Raw genomic sequence first — 16993 nt, 5'->3', positions numbered from 1 at the left:
AAGTATTTATAATGTACACTTTTTCTTTGTCCTAAGTGCAATACCTGTTAACCATCATAGGCAATTGATACACCAGCATATATGAGTATGTATCCACTCAAAACTTAAGCAAATTACATGCTTTGTATACTACAGCAAACTGTGTGCTATTGTCAACAGATTTGTGAAGAATATGTGAAAGGTCCTTTTTCACTGTTTTACTCTGTTTCAATAAAAGAATAAATCCATGCTTGTGTTGTTTGGGCTGCCACTTGAGGTGCCATGGTAAGTAGAATCATTGTGGTTTGGGGATATTGTTGTTTTGCTTAATTTTTTCCTTTCATGCCAGTTCTAGTTTGGAGAGTTTTTTTTTTAAGTTTTAGCTGTTATAAAGCATTGGTCTATGTGACAGAGTGCTGTCTCTATGGTTGAGTATGCGCTCTGACTGCCATACCAACGAGCCTGGCTCTTTGGCATTGCGGTCAAAGCTGCAGTTTGGTACCCCATAGAGGCCAGGTGGGGTGACTGCTCTCACCCTTCACTACAGTCTGTCTTTGGTCCCTCTTGGCATAGCGTATCATTTAGTTCAATATATTACCCCCAGGGTGACAAGTCTTGGATAAGGAAGTTCTCAGGATTCCACAGGTGAAGTTGTGTTCACACCATGTGTTTATTTTTAGTATGTGTGATTGTCATCTGTATTCTGTACTGTAAGGGTGGGCAGCTTTATTGTTGGAGTGCCACAATCCTGCAGATTTTAGGTCTTTAAATAGCACTGAGTGCCGTGACCACCTGGTCACCCACATTAATTCAGCCTAATAATTGATCCCGTGGAACAGAAACCAGAGGCATCTCTGGCACTCCAGAACTTTGTACAGAATCTCGGTCTGTCACGCGGATTCCTCATGCTGTAATGAAGAGAAAGCATGAAGCTGTAGCCCAGGCTTCCGAGAGGACAATACCCGCGCAAATGATAGAGACGCCTGCAATGAAATATTGATTTGCCCGAGCAGCAATCTGACGCGGTTTAGTTGCCCCGAGGCCTCTGACGGGTGATCTTTATGGTTCTGACTGGAGCTTTGATTAAAGTAAAATGGGAAAGGCCTGCGATTTTTCATCCTCAATGTCTTCTCCCCCACCGAGAAAGCGGGTAAGGTTTACAGAAGGGAGAGGGCTGTCGGGGGCGGTGGCACGTAAGTGATGAACGCCGTAATGAAGAGCGCAGCAGTGCCGCGCTCCCGGTTGTAGGCATCGCCTCAGTTTAAGGCAGCGCTATTTCACCAGCCTTCTGCTAGTAGCATCTCTTTTTTTTCCTTTAGACCAGAGGTTGCTTTTCATTCTTTTCTTTTTTTTTTTCCCTGACAGGTTTTTTTTCGTTTCTTTATATTTTTTACGCCTGCGTTGTCACGGCCGTTTGTTCCACTTTTCCGCACTCGGAGGCTTAAAACCACTTGGCTGTCTCTGGAACGCTCCGCTCACTGGAAAAACCATCCCCGAGGCAAGAACAGACCAGGGGAATACGACGTGCTTTCCCGCCCCTTTCAAAGCAGATCAATGCAACCCATTAGAGGTGCGCCCGAAGAGAGTGGGCTGCTCGGGGTGGATGTTGGGGGGCATCCAGATCGCAGGGGGTTTTTCTCTTTTTTTTTTTTTTTTTTTTTTTTGGTGCCTCTAACAAGCTCCGGCGGTCCTCCGGGGCAGGACCCCATGATCAACAGTCACTTCCAGCATGATCACAGGCCTCCTGCCTGGCCCCGATTGATCGACTGCAGTCCTCTGACTTGCCGTAGCCTGCAGTGGCTGTGATGGCTCCGTTTCCCCAGCCGTACTGCCAGACCACGCGTTCCGGCCCCGTCACGGAGATGTCCGAGACCCCACAGGCGTGCCAGATTTGGCTCCATCTTTCTGTCAGACTAGCTAAATTCCCATTGATTTTTTTTTGCTCTGATTTATGGGATTGAAAAGGCAATTGATGTTTTGGCATATTCTAGACACCTCTTGCTGTTGAGTCATGGGGATTCAAATAACTGTGACTAGAAGTGACTTTTTTTGCAGGGTTTTTTTTTTTTTTTTGCACATAAATTTGGCTCTGTGTATAACTTGTCTGGCCACCTTGAGGACAGCCCCCTCAGATTTGGTGCTCATCATTCCTGATCATAGATGGCTGTTTGTCAGAATCAAATCAGCAGCATTCTCAACAGCATTTTCAGAGTGACAGACAGTGGAACGGTCACACTGTGTATTATGTATGTATGTATGTATATATAAGTGACTAACAGTATCTAATTCCATTGCATGTGTTCTGCTTGGGTTCTCCATACACATTGTCCGTTTACTTAGTTCACCATCAATGAAAAATAATTTAAAGCCAAGGAAGTCTTTTGACAACCTGGAAAGAGCTCTGCCTTATGAGGTATATAATTATATGGGATTTCTGACACATTTCCTCTGAGGACACAGTGTGAGTGTTACCCCCTGGATACAGACGTGCTGGATGTGCACCTCCCCCTCCTAGCAAACTCAACTGTAGCGGTGAAACAGCTAAAATTGCATGTATCATCACATATATTAGAGACAAAAAAGAATCTATACAAAAAGTGATAATGTACACTTTTTCCCAGATGTAGAAAAAAAAGATCAATATAGATGTGTACACTCAACTATTTCATTTGTCTATTTACAGACAACTGCAGGAGAAAAAGACATCTCCAAGGTGACAATCAATAGAATTTATCACAGTATACATCTGGCAGGTACATTTTGTTTGGTGTTGCATTACACAATGTCGAGTTGGTTAATCACAATGGCCACATGAGCTACCACAACCCATGTAATGTGATATTAGGAAAATTTTGAACAGAATCAGTGTTCTCATATTTTTTAAGTTGCCAATTAAATTTTATTTAGAAAGCAGTTAATAATAATATCAAAGATAGCATTATTTTACTAACCCAAAGCCATAGAGTGGCATTTCCCCTGAAGACATTTGTTATGGAGCTGCCTAGTCATTTACTGGTAAGAGCCTCTTCCCTAATGTAAATATCCAGTCATAATCTGTCATTTGACATGTGTATGATAAATCATATACTTACATTGACAAATGAGAGACCGTCATAGTCCTTTCCTGCTACCCATCAATTTAGGGCATTGTTAAGCCTGTGCTGCAAATATACAAGTATATGAAAATGTCTTATTTGACTTAATTGGATTCTACAGCCAAATACTCCTTCCTTGTGTCTTTTCACAGTAGCAATATTGCAGTATGAAGTGCTCAGGTGTGATAAGGCATAATCATTTTCTTAAGCAAATCAACCATAAAGCCAGACAGCGGTCTCCTGTGTCCTCATGCACTGATTAGATTATGAAACATGAGGATGTTGTAATGATTCTTGGTTTATTTTGTGCACTGCTCTTTTTTTTAGTCTGTGAAGTGCTGCTATTTACATAGTTATTAAACCCAAATTGCTTGAGGTGGAAAGTCTTTAATTGTGCTTACTGTAGGTGTGAATGTCGTAACTGTTGTGTAATGACTGCGTTATATAAGAGAATGTCAGTCTGGTAATAATGAGGGGTTATGGCAGATTTCCCAGGATGAAAACGGGTTCCACCGTGGATCTTGTCTCACCACAAGCATCTGAAAAATCCAGCTAATTCTGTGTTCTTAGCTGAAGTTTGATGTTGCCAAATATGAAGTTCTATATTTGGCCAATGCATAAGTTTTCTTAATATGTAAAAAAGGCATGAATTTCTTAATTGACCTTGAATGTAATAATTTAATAATTTAATCAAAGAATTTAGTAAAATATGATCCCATTGTATACAGTAAAAAGTATTGGGTACACATTAAAGGATATTATATCTGTTATACCATGCATTTGTTGGACCATATTAGCCATACATCCACTTAGGGGCACTGCACTGTAAGACAGAGTACATTACATGCATTTAGCAGATGCCCTTAGAGTAAGAAGAATGTATAGAGACGTACTTGATACAGAGAGGGGTAACAAAGCCGGTTTCAGGTATAAAACACATAAATAATGTAGATGAAGCTAAGACAGGTTTGTAATGTTGCTCTTTAATGAACGGATCATTATCTTGCCGTAGCCATTGGTAGAGAAGAACTGTTGTGTAGAATAGTCTTTTTGATCTTTTTCTAGAGACTGAGGACACCTAATCTCTTTAGTCTCAGCAAAAGGAGACTCAAAGGAGATTTGATTGGGGTTTTGAAATTTTTTAAAGGGATTAATTAAGTGGACTATAGAAGCTTTTCTGTGAGCAGAATACATATGGAAGCTGGAGTTCTGTCAGTAGAACAAGAGGGAATTAGATAAAGGTAAAGTTCACCCTGAGACTGACAGGGCTTTTTTTCATGCAGAGAATCATGGATTGCATGCAGTAGTTTGCCAGGGTTTGTAGTGTAAGCAGAGATCTTAAATATGTTCAAAACCAGGTTTGAACATACGGTGTTCTTCACACTCTGGACCACGGGCAAAATGACTGTCTTAACTGGGGCGGAATGGCTTGTTCTGATCATTAAGCTTATATTCCATTTCAGGAAAGAATGAAAGTCCTGTTATTATTATTACACCTGAAGTAAGTGCATTTTGCACAACTTACACCAATTTTCTTTGCTCAGTGACTGACCTGTAACTCTTCATACATCTGAGCAGGTCAAGTGACAGTAGCAGATGGTCAGACTGTGTGTATGTTTGTGAATTGTGCAAACCTGATCTGAGCAGTCATGTTTGTACAGTTTCCAGGAAACATCAGCTCAGAAACTGGTGATCACCAATGTCCTCAGGTGATACTGAAAAAGAAACGTGCTTCTCAGTCACAAGTTCTTTTGCTCTGGTTGCCTGAGGGTACACCAGAATTATTTCTATTTACAAAATATACTGATGCGCCATGAATAAAAATGGAAAGAGGATGTTTTTCTCTGAAATGGCAGCTAAGGACCGAGGTAACCAGATTGCTTATGACCCCTTATATACTTCATTTTCTACTTCTGTGGATTCAGTGCCCCCTTCCATCATAGAAACATTCGTCATCCTTGCCACAGAAGCTTTCAATTTTTATCAGATACCCAATGTAGACAGACTAATACTTCCTTCGGCTTTATTATGCATGCTAGTTCCCTCTCCTGCAAATCACATTCCGAAGCCGCATTTGTAAGACTGCGCATATTCAAACAGTGAATCTGAAGCAACACTTTTATGTAGGTACTTTTTCATGCCGGTGCTTTGTTTATCAGATGCACAGTGTTATTTACATCAAATATTTGCTACTGGCTGGAAGCTGATGGGTCTGCAAACAACACTGCTGTGTGTTTACAGTGGAAATGCACTTTCCATCATTTAGCTATGAATCTATGGCTGAGTCACTTTCCCGGGGACTGTGGGATTGTTGCCCAGCAGTAGTCCAGGTGGTGCCCAGCCAGCATGTGTCTGCCCAGTAAGAAAACCTCCGAAACATACTTTCTCCAAAACAGCGTTCCCTTTATTCACACGGAGCAGTGTTTTAGTTTGTCAGTGATCCAGCCTACAGAAAAATATTGATAGCTGCTAAGTTTTCTAACATATGAAATTACTTACTTTCAACAAAAGAGGAGCTGGCCTGCGTAATAATGCAGAGGGAATTATCATTCTGTACCATCACTGGAGCATATGTTGGAAACTGCTACATAAGCCCCGGGAGGCTTCTGGAAATTTCTGCTTCTTCTTACTGTTGGCTGTGCCAGGCACAGTTTGAGACCACTTAAGTTGTTATGAGTAATAACTATTGTAATTGCCTGCTGCTGGATTACCAGAAAAAGAGCTTGACTATTTACTTCTATTCAAGCGAGCCCTTTCAAAGATATTCCAGTCAGCACTGCTTTCAAACCTGTTTAATGAGCACTTACAGGGATGGATTTAAACTTTCCCTTTGTGCTAGAAAACAATTAGAATGGATAATTTCAGTAAGTGTCTTGAGGCTGAGCATTAGCTGAAAATACGTTTTAGCTCACTGCAAAAAAATTCAGTCGATGGAATGGAAGAAATGCTAAATTTTTTTTTGAAGAATAGCCTAACAATGCACGTTTGCACGGTTATTCACTAAAAAAGTGAGGACCATGTTTGACCATTGACATGAAGATTATGGTAGTTTTGAGAGACAAGTGAACTGAACGAATATTGAAGGAGCAGTAAGTATCCGTTGCAGGGCATTCGGACGTCTTCATACCGCCAAGCTCCTCCACCCTTCGTTACCTTGGAGACAACATGAAACATCTGTTGCAACATGGAACATATAGTGCTTATTTGCTTATTATGTTTTTTACATATCCAGTTCCCCTCACAGACTTTGTGAAACTTGAGACTTTATGATTGTCATTAGCCATTTCTATGTTAAACTGAAGGGGTGTACTGATGTGGTGCTGTTCACAGAGAGTGTCAGTACAGCTTGTAAAAGCCCAGCTGTAAGTGGGTAATTAATTACTTGCACTGTGGATATGATAACCTACACAGTATATGTTTTGAATGGACATTCTCTGTCTTTGCAAACAGCACAGAGTATTTTTTCAGGGTAAGCCTGAATGCCATACCTCATTCCCTTCATTGTCGTGGACACAACAGAAATCACCTGTGCTGCATACATATTCACAAGCTGCTTTGAAAGGGTAAAATGGGAGAAACCAACAGTAGTGAGTTGTTTGAAAACTGTTTGTGAAAATTGTTTGCGGCTTACTTTCACATCACTGTCCAGTTTTCTGTGCAAGATTTCCTGCACAGCCTTAACATCATTCAGGGTCTGAAGATGTGTTGACTGAATAAGTTAAATCACTGGAGATGTCCTTTCGAGTGTGAGTGTATGTTTTGTGACAGTATGGAGTTTCTTTGCTCTGGTGTTATCAGAAAAGTGAAAGGAGGCTCAGTGCTAATCATGCAGAGTTAGAAGTGCGTTAGACCTGCTTCGCATTTTTTTTTTTTTCAACCTACGGCTAACTTTGTACTTCTGCATTAGAATATGAGACATCTCAATAGTCATCTCACAATAGGGAAATTCACATTCAGTTCTGTGTCTCTCTTTTCAGCAAGATGTTTGGGGGCTTTGAGCGGAAGTCCCAGCAGATCATAAATTGCCTGATCTCGGCGCTCACACGCGCACACACACACGCAGACACGTGCGTGCGCGCACTGCTACAATGCTGAATTAATTTGTTTTCTCCAGACGAAACCGTCTTTGCAGCTTGTCCCGGGCGCCGCGGCGCTCGACACGGTGGCGCGTTTGCCGCATTTGATCAGAAGGGCTTCTCAGACTTTGAAAACGTGGCAGGCGAGATGTTTACCGCTCTGCTCTCGGGAGCGCCGCGCGGAGCTGGTGCCTCTGGCTCTCTGAAAGACCTCACGCTCCTCTCCAGCCTGTCATCCAAGCCTACTGTGTCCCTCTGTCTCTCTGACAACTGCGTATTTATCAGTCAAATAGATTGGCTGCTGGGACCTTAAATACTGTTTCTAATTTTTACAACAATTCTTTTTTTTCTTCCATTGCTACCAAGTTATTCCCTATGCCCTCCCCTCTGCCTCCTTTTTTGCTGATATTCTGGAAGCATCAAAACAGAAGAGTGAGATGCCCCCCCCACCCCAGAATGACAGATTAAACACAAGTCTAGCTCTTTGTGTCTCCGAGTGCCACTGCTCAATTCTCACAGGTCTCCATGGCTCCTCCTACTTTATGTCTGCCTATGGGCAGTGGTAACATTTAATCAGCACTTTCTGTGCTCCTCACAAGTAGATAGGTCATGATCAGGAGAGACAGCTTCTCAAAGGAAATCTGGCTTTTCCCTTTTTCACCAATACTGGTGAACTGCTGCTGAACCCAGTGTTAGGATGGCTTTGTCCTTAACTGTTGATAATGATAATTATTATTAATATTATTATTATTATTATTATACACGTGTTTTTTATTTACTGGATGTTCTTATCAGTGACTTAAAATATGAATGTGGGATTATTCATGACAGATCTATCAGAGGACACACATTGAAAGAAAAACAATAATAGAATGACAGTAAATGCCGGCAGTTGTCAAACTGTCACATCATACTATAGTAAACCTAAACATAATCTGTAAAAGCAGCATCGCTTTACTTTGGTGCCAAACACTGATCCATAATAGCAAGGTTAACTCACAAACTGATATCATTCTCACATCATAGTCATAGTGAAAAATGGTCTTTAAGAGCTAAGCTATATAACACTGAAGATGGAGTGATTGTATTCAGATTTAAACGGGGGTTACTTTTTTGTTGTTTCTCACACAGCATTGAGTTTGGCAGCCCTTAATACTACTGTTAAATGCTGTGAAACAAAAAAGTAAAACTTGCATGAATTCGTTCCTAGAATCTACGAGTTGAGTGTATGGCAGTCAGATTCAACATGGGCCTGAATTTAATTGAATAACTTAAGAACAGGTGTTTGTGTTTCTCACATTTGCATAAGGCCATATCCCCCTGCTGCTCTGTTTCGACGTGTTGCCAGCCATATTTTTTCCCAGGGTTTAATATCTTTGGGGTCAATGTATTCTGAGTCATGGAATCGGCGGGCCCCTACGCAGCAGCAGAAGTGTGAGTGGGATGAGCGGAGTCTCGAGTACACGTTCTGGCTGAGAAACCTCTGAAGCACCCTCGCTAAGGGGGCAGCTCCATCACACTAGACTGTGGGACTTGGCAAGCCTGTTCAGCATGTGTTTGGGATAACATTCGATTTGAATTTGCAGGCTTTGATTCATAGTAATCACCATCAGTGGTGCTATTTTCATGACAGATTTCAGTTCTCTGCCACTGGTCTGTGTGGAGAGATTATTGCAAGTGGGAAGACCAGAGTCATTAGTGAAAACTGCATATGTAATGGAATTATTTTAAGTAACTTGCTGAGACATTATTTATGACGCATCTAACTTTTAAAGCCACTGCGGATGCTAAATTCCTCTGAAGATGCATCTGCTCAGTCTCTACAGCAATTTATATTTCACCTCTTATTCTGCAAAATATGGCACCTTAATAGACAGTACATGTACAAAACGAGATACTTAACCTATTGAATAATGATGCAGACATAGTTAATATTTTGAATATGTGAACCTTGTAAAATGTCCAAGGATTTGTTTTTAGAACACATTATTACTAAATATGAGTCACTTATTCCAAATTGGTGCATACTATCGAAAATTGCTGGTCACACATTACCAACTTTTAAAATCATTCCAGTGTTACCGTACAGTGCCTAATATTTCCTACTACTGTACCACATACGCTGTAATTAGAATTCTACACTAGAAAATGTATGCATTCCGCTACTAAAACATAAGAACTGGACTTTTAATCAGATGGTTACTGGTTAAAATCCCTAATTGGACACCGCTGTTGTGTCCCACTTACTTCAGTTCCCTATATATAGCTGTATAAAAGTAACAGTTAGGTATGGAAATTGCCGTGTATATGGCGTAAACAAAAAATAATGAGAAGAAAACATGAAAGCCATGCACAACATGCCGTAGTGAATGACCTTCTGTTTGTGTGACAGAATCGGAGTACCGCTAACCAGCGGCTGCATGTTTATATGTTACAGAAGCAGACAGAGTGGCCGTTTTCACCAGCCTGCAGGATGCTGGTGAAACCGTGAAACTGTTCATTCTGCTGAGCTTGCGTGGGGAAAGTCCCAGGGGAGCTCTGGAAGCCAGCATCGGACTATCAATCAGACACCCGTGCACGGGAGCAGAGGGCTTGACAATTTATGCCAATGCGCAAGTTTTCCGAGTCAATCCTCAGATCGCCCTATTTGCATTGAAGTAATTACGTTCATGTCAAACAGCAAATTGAGAGGGTACCACAGAATTACTTATCTGGTATATTCAAAACATAGTGTGAAACATGTTTGATATACAGTTTCATTCATTTAGAAGACACCCCTCTATCTTTTTCGTGCAACACGTTTAGGCATGATTTATATTTATGTAATTTTTTGTGCAATTGGCGTCAAAGTCCATCAGTGTTATAACTAATCAGATGTATTTAATGACATAATATTAATTTGTGTCCATTGTGTCTTTTGCATCACATTTGTGCAAGCTATCCTTATTCTGAGTGACTTGCATAGCTTACCATTTTTACATCCACGTGTTATCCACGTGTACTGGGTGTGTACTGTACTGGCAGTTAGGGTAAGGTACCTTTCCCAGGGGTACAAAAGCAGTAGCCTACCTGGAAATTGATCCAGCAACCTTTAGGTTATGAGCCCCATTCCTTACCACTACACCACACTGTTGTTCTTTTAAGGATGGTTTCATATTTAAGACATGTGCAACACTACAGATGTAATTCAGCAGTTTTGTAAAAGGAAATGAGTGCACAATGACCTTGAAATCAGATGCTTAAACAGTGGTAAAGGAGAATTATTAAAATGCATGTGCGTGGCTTTGGATTTACTTGCAAACGAGTGTAAGAACAATTTGCATTACAGCTTGTCTTAACTAACACGAATTAGCAAGTGTAAATATGTAAATACTTCCACTTTCCCATGGATGAATGCAACGTCGCTCCACACCCTGGGCTAGCCTGGTCTTTTGAAATGGGGTAATGAGAAGGAAGTTATATCTGGCAAGTAAGCAATGCTGGAAAAAAATGTTAAAGCAAAGTGTAGGCAAGGCTGTAAAGTCCAAAGTCTGTGTTTTTCTGCAAGTTAGGACCAAAGGCCCCTGAGAGTCTCTTAAAGAGGTCTCTGTGAAGAGGTGGCTTTTTAATCTGAAGAAGGGCTTCCACTGTCCGTGATTGTCATGCCCCGAGTACACAGACGTCCCTGATGCTATCTTTGTCAGTGGGTGGAGCTCCAAGCTAGGGCTGGACAAAGTCAGGTCACTCTTCCCCTTTGGCCTTTGCTTCACTGTGGTCTTTGGTGCTTTGTTCCTAAAATAAACCTTAAAAACTCCAAAAGTTTGTAAAATAAAACTGCTGATAAGCAAGTTCCTTCAGCGCTGCTCTCCCTGATCCCCAGGTCCCCCCCCAAACCGAGGCATACAATAGAAATTGCCCTTAATATCTGGATGAATTTTGAGGGATATGCAGCAACCTTAACTGCCCCCGCTGCCCAATGCCATGCTTGAATCTCTCCCTCGGGGGCTTAATTACTTTTTAAAATGTACCGTAGAAGTGGCCCGCGCTTCCTAACAGATTTCCGCCAAGATGCAGGGGCTTGCCGATTTAATGCGGCAGTATCCGTACACAGTGTGAGAAAGAAAGGCGTGATGAAGAACCCGAATTGAAAACCTAATCTGGAGAGCAAATGAAAGGGAGAGATGGCTCTGTGCTAGGTGGAAGATATTCATAGACTATCATACATACTATCAAGAACCTGAGAGCCCTTAAAGGTAACATGTGCTGATGCAAAATTCAAAACGTAAACACGCTGCTGAATGCTGAAGAGATGTCTTACTGCTTCTTAGTACAATGCACACTGTAACGTGAATTTAAATGTATTTTAAATATTTAATCCACTATGAAGATCAGACATTTGCTTTATGAAAATGGTCATAATTGAAATACTTTTAAATATCGTGTATACCTCATTGGCATATTAAATACTGTATGTGTCTTATAACATCAAAGTAAATATGTTTTTTATTTAATATTTTATCACAACATCTCTCTAATGGCAAAGTTTATTATCTTTGCAATCTGTAGTATACTCTGAGAAAACATGATTATTTGTGAATTACTGGGTGCATAGGAATGAAATGAGATGTATGAATGAATCGAATAAGCCCCCCACAACCTACCCACACACACACACACACACACACACACACACAAACACTTGGAGGGAGCTGTGTTCCCAGCTTTGAAAGCAGAGCCTTGTTTAAACTACAATTAACAGTTCTATTAGTGTGCACATCATCTCCGTGCGCCTCTTTGAAAATCAAAGAGTGACTTCAGAGGGAGCCAGACCGCAATGCCTGCCTTAATTCCTTTATGGGGTTACACTGGGGAGGCATAATATGATTTCCAGCCTGTCAAAGCATCCATCGCTGATCTCAAAGTGCCCCCCAAATGAAATTAATTAGATTTCTTCCACACTCTGTTACTTTTCTCAGCAGAGTTTTTTTTTTCCCTTGTATAATGAGAAATGGTTGGTCTTTGCAGCGGCGGCTTTGGTGGTGTTCATGTGTGCACGTGACCCCGAGGCGAACCATCACACTCTGTTTCCTGTTTCCCCTTGTGAAGCAGAGGAAGAAACACTGTTGATAATAAGGGCTTAATTTTCTACCTCATAGAGGTTGCGGGTGCTGGAAACCTGTTAATTCATTTTGATTTTATTTTTTCCTGCCACAATGAAAATAACTATGTGGTGTATAGTTTATTGACCACTTCCAAAAAAAAAAAAAAAAAATCACCAGATTGCAGGGGGCCCATGGGGCATACACTGGCAGCAAATTTTGTACCCATAGGTCACATGGTGCAGCCAGCCAGACAGTACACATGAAATGGGCCAAGGAATCGCAATATAAATAGCCATAGGTGAGCCTCTAGTTCAAGAAAAACACAAATTAAACATAAAAAAGGCCTCCACTAGCCCATAAACGGAGAGTTAGGGCTGCCAGTCAAGCTGACACTACCTTCCCACCCCAAAGGCATGGGAGCTGCAATATCAGAGGCTGCTGTGATTACTGAGCTGCAGCTACCACCACGCCTGTGAGTAGGACCAGTGCTAACCATGGTTCAGCAGCACCTCTGGTCTGTTGAGGGTTCTAGATGTAGGAATAGCCTTTTTTACTCTCTTGTCACTCTTTGCAGTATCACAGGTTTCAAACACGGAAATTAACAGAGTGGACATAGCTATCCACTTTGTTGATTACCTGCTACAATTAACAAGTGCTTATAAATGGTAGCGATAGTTAATATAGGGTTATAACTTGATATGAATACAAACTAATAACCCTTCCCAACACACAAAGGCTAAAAAATATCTTAACAGTGTTAGCAAATAAAGATTGTAGAATAGTAAAAAGTCAGCATGGAACATTTTTGTGTGGTTTATTACTTTGTCAATTAAAAAAGAGAAAGAAGCTACTGTATGTTCAAAATGACTTGTCCCAAAGGAATGGAAAATCCATGTGTTTATAAGCCTTCAGCATGTCAGGGGCATGTTGGTTGTCATTTGAATTTGTCAATTGATGTGGAGCTGATTTATGCACCGCGTTTTTATGCATTGACAAATGAAAATGATCTCTCCCCTTAGTGTTTGCCTGAGACATGTGGGCGTAGTTAAACAGCACACGGAGCTGAAAAACAGGTATTCCTAATGGTTGTTTGCCACTGTGCAGATATATGAGGCGTACAGTATAGCCATTGATTATGGATTTTATGTGTCTGGGAGAATATTGCTCTGTTACTTCGAGATCTATCTGCACCGTTTGATTGCCCTCTGAAAAATCCAATCCTGGAAAAATGGGACCCAGCGAGTAAAAATGTAAAATACTTCAGATGCAGTTTGAATAATCTGCACGGCAATTTTTTATTGTATTTGAATGATTCCGGTAGCTTAATAGAATGCATCGGTGCACTAAAATGGGGGATTCTGCATGACCTTGTGTATTGAGTATGGACCAAATTACTTCTTTTAGCGCAAAACAGAACATCTGAAGAGTGACTATGACAAATGTTTTTCAAATACTAAAAAGCCATAGAAATGTGCCCTAATATCACATGCTGTAAAAAATGTGACTGCAGATTTTTTTTTCCCTTCGAGAATTTGCTGTGAGACCGTTTTTGACCAATTCACCCGAAGTACTGTTTTACACATGCAAGGAGGAACAAGATTAATATGCTTGCCAGAACCGATTTAAAGGCACATGTGTAAGCACTATGCGTTGGGCCATAGTGCATGTGAGAAAGAGAAGAATTCTGGGAGTAAATCACCAGTTAGATGGACACGGTATGTTTGTTGGAAGGATATTCTCCAAAGCATTATGTTTTGATTCTGAAGCACACTGCCATACACACCAGTGTTTCCCCTTGAAAATGGATCTTTGCCACAGCATGGTTGCAGACAAGTGGTCGTGAAGTGTCACCTGGATCCGTGGGGCACTGTGATGTGATTAATGCTGACTGCCACTGACTTCTCATGTTGTAGTCCCCCACACTGAGTTTGACTGACCCCGAGATGCATGGCTTTCTGTCAGTCAACGTCCATGTTCATCTCTGTCTGTGGCACTAACACCGTGTCCTGGCTTTTCAGCCTTGTGTAATCAGCAAGACTAGCTACACAAAAGCCTGATGTTCCATAATCATAATCGGAACACTATTATCATTCATGTCCTGCCATGAGTGCCTCCATTGGATGGAAAGTCAATAGAAATGTATTTCAGAATCATTTTACTAAGGGTTGAAAAGGAGATTGAACATGCACCATGAATTCTATCTGATGCAATTAAGGTTAAGAATCCTTCAGGTCTGTTTCAATCAGCCATGAAATAAATAAAGCTTCTAAGGATTACTTCTTTAAATTGGGTCTTTCTTTTCCCGATAAGAGTAAATTACTTGGCAAAAGGTAATGTCAAAACCGTGCTAATTAACAAGAGAGGAAATCATTTGGACCAAGCTATTTAATAAACCCCCAAGTCTTGCCAAACTTAAAGTCTCTTTTTACAGTTTGAAAAATCAGACTAAATCCCCTTTGCACCTTCCCCTTAAATTAATACAACATATGGTGGCATTTATTGTGGACTTATATCTGTGTAAGCATGCTTTGTTATTCAAAAAATTGCATGTGTATTTACTTAATAAAAATAATTACGTATAAATGGTTTATATAATTATATGTTTATATATAATTACCCAAGCACATGGCTTCTGTAATATGACAGGTGACCTCTGTTACTCACTAGATACATGACATCTTACATTGATTGTGATGAGGATATAGTGTGCCATTACTTCACTCTTAATGAAGTACACTTATCCTGGGCAACTCATATCTTACCTTTCATGAGCAATTTGGAGTATGTTACTTTTGCAGTGCCTCACCAGGGGTGTGAGCCTGCAACTCTCTTGAGTAAAGTTCCGTAACTGTGCCACACTCCTGGATCAGGGTGTAGTCTGGCATTTATTCCCCTGAGGCCCTTATGCTTGCCTTTCCTCCCTTTACCTTTTTTTACATGATTCTAGACACGTTTGCTGTCCGCCTGCCGTCCTTTGAGGGTATTCACTGGGTCTGCTGTTAGTGCCAGTGGCTGCAGGGTGAAGATAAAGGCTATTCAAGCACAATTTATACTCCTCTATAAAGCCTCTAAACACACAGATTTTAAACGATAATTAAAATACCGCTGTTTGGATGGCGATTTTTACGACCTGCGGTTCACGCAGTGAGGACAGCGCGCTCGTTGTGTTTGGAGAGAAAGGAGTTGAGCGTCGTACAGTGGGGGCGGGGGAAGTGTGAACAGTGGAGGATTGGACGAATGAACCTCATTTGTCACAGTGGGAAGCGTGCACTGCAAGCTCTCTCGGCAGCTCATTTATTTACAGGTTGATTGTGTGGCTTTGCAAAGTCATTGTTAACATTTGAACGTTGTTCTGTGCAAATTACATTCACACACTTCGGTGTGCTTATTTCCACGATCTTTAATGGAAGGGGACTGGGCATTGTTAGTATCTCAATGAATAAAAATCCCCACAACAAGCTCAGGTGTAGAAATTAATGTTTGCAGTGATAATGCCCCGATATATCTCCTAAGAGATAAGAGACTTTACCAAAACATTGTGCATCACGCTGGTCTGTCTTCTTGTGCTCCTCTAAATCTCTGTTTAATTCTTAATCTTAATTAAGAATAAAATTGGATATCACCCTATCAATACTTTGAAGTCCATGTTTTCTGTTTGCTCTCTGTAAATCAGCAATGGTCATTCTATTCACAGAGCTTGTGATAGAAAACCTCTACGTGCTGATTTTCAATGTCAGTGTTCAACTTTGGACTGCCCAAACTGGATATTCTATATTCACTAGCAGAAATTAAACAAACACATTTAATTTGTAATCTCTTGTGGATCGTGTGTGCACTACATGATGTGTGCAGGCTTATAACAATATTGTATACTGTCATGGTGTACTGAATATTACTAAATTGTCACCTGTACTCAGAAATATGTGGCGAGATCTCCACACACTTGGCGATCCATCATTTGAATTCAACAATATGTCTGTTGTTTGTACAGCTTTGAGAATGGCTCTGTTGAGCCAGCATAATTTCCCCAGCGATTTAAGAAATGTAGTTCTCAATCCACCTCAGAGCTGTTTACAGCTTTGCGTGAATTACAGCGGCCCACAATATAAAGAGGGCATTGCTTTGGCACCATCCAAAATGAGATTTTCTCTCTTTTTTTTTTTTTTTTAGCCCAAATGGTCTCCCTTCATCACAAAGGCGTTAAACGGAGCTTGTCTTATTGCTCTGAGTAGTTAAGGGGAGCTTGAGCTGCTTGCCTTTTTCCTTTCTCCTGTGCCTTGTTAATGTGCTCCTCCATAATTCCGCTGAAATTCTCACTATGAGAACGCCGAAGGCAGCAGGCACTAAAACAAGGACAGAAAGTACCAGTTCAGCATTGAGCCGGCTGATGTCCCGCAGATAGGGCTAGAGAGCTGGCTCAGGTAGAACGTGATTTATTGCCGGCGACCGCTTGTTGGCACGCCGCCATTAGCCCCGGTTCTACACCGGCCCCGGTTCTAACGGCCGTATCCCATCACTCCCCGCTTGACAAACTCTCAGCGCGTGAGTTTGATAGGAAATCCGGCTCTGTAACTGACAAAACCGATGTGTTTGTTTACGTCTTTGTCTGCTTTGTTCTTCGTGTTCGAGCAGGTTAGCATTCAAACTGTCAAATAAGATGGCTTACCTTTTGACAGCAGCTGTCAGACATCAGAACAACCCCACAGTTGTTTTTGAACAATTATTTTGTAACTATTAATTCATAATTATAACTTTCGTATGT

Source organism: Megalops cyprinoides, chromosome 20 (assembly GCF_013368585.1).
Source record: "Megalops cyprinoides isolate fMegCyp1 chromosome 20, fMegCyp1.pri, whole genome shotgun sequence".
NCBI classification, from domain to species: Eukaryota; Metazoa; Chordata; class Actinopteri; order Elopiformes; family Megalopidae; genus Megalops; species Megalops cyprinoides.
Note: the sequence above shows the minus strand (reverse complement) of the source record.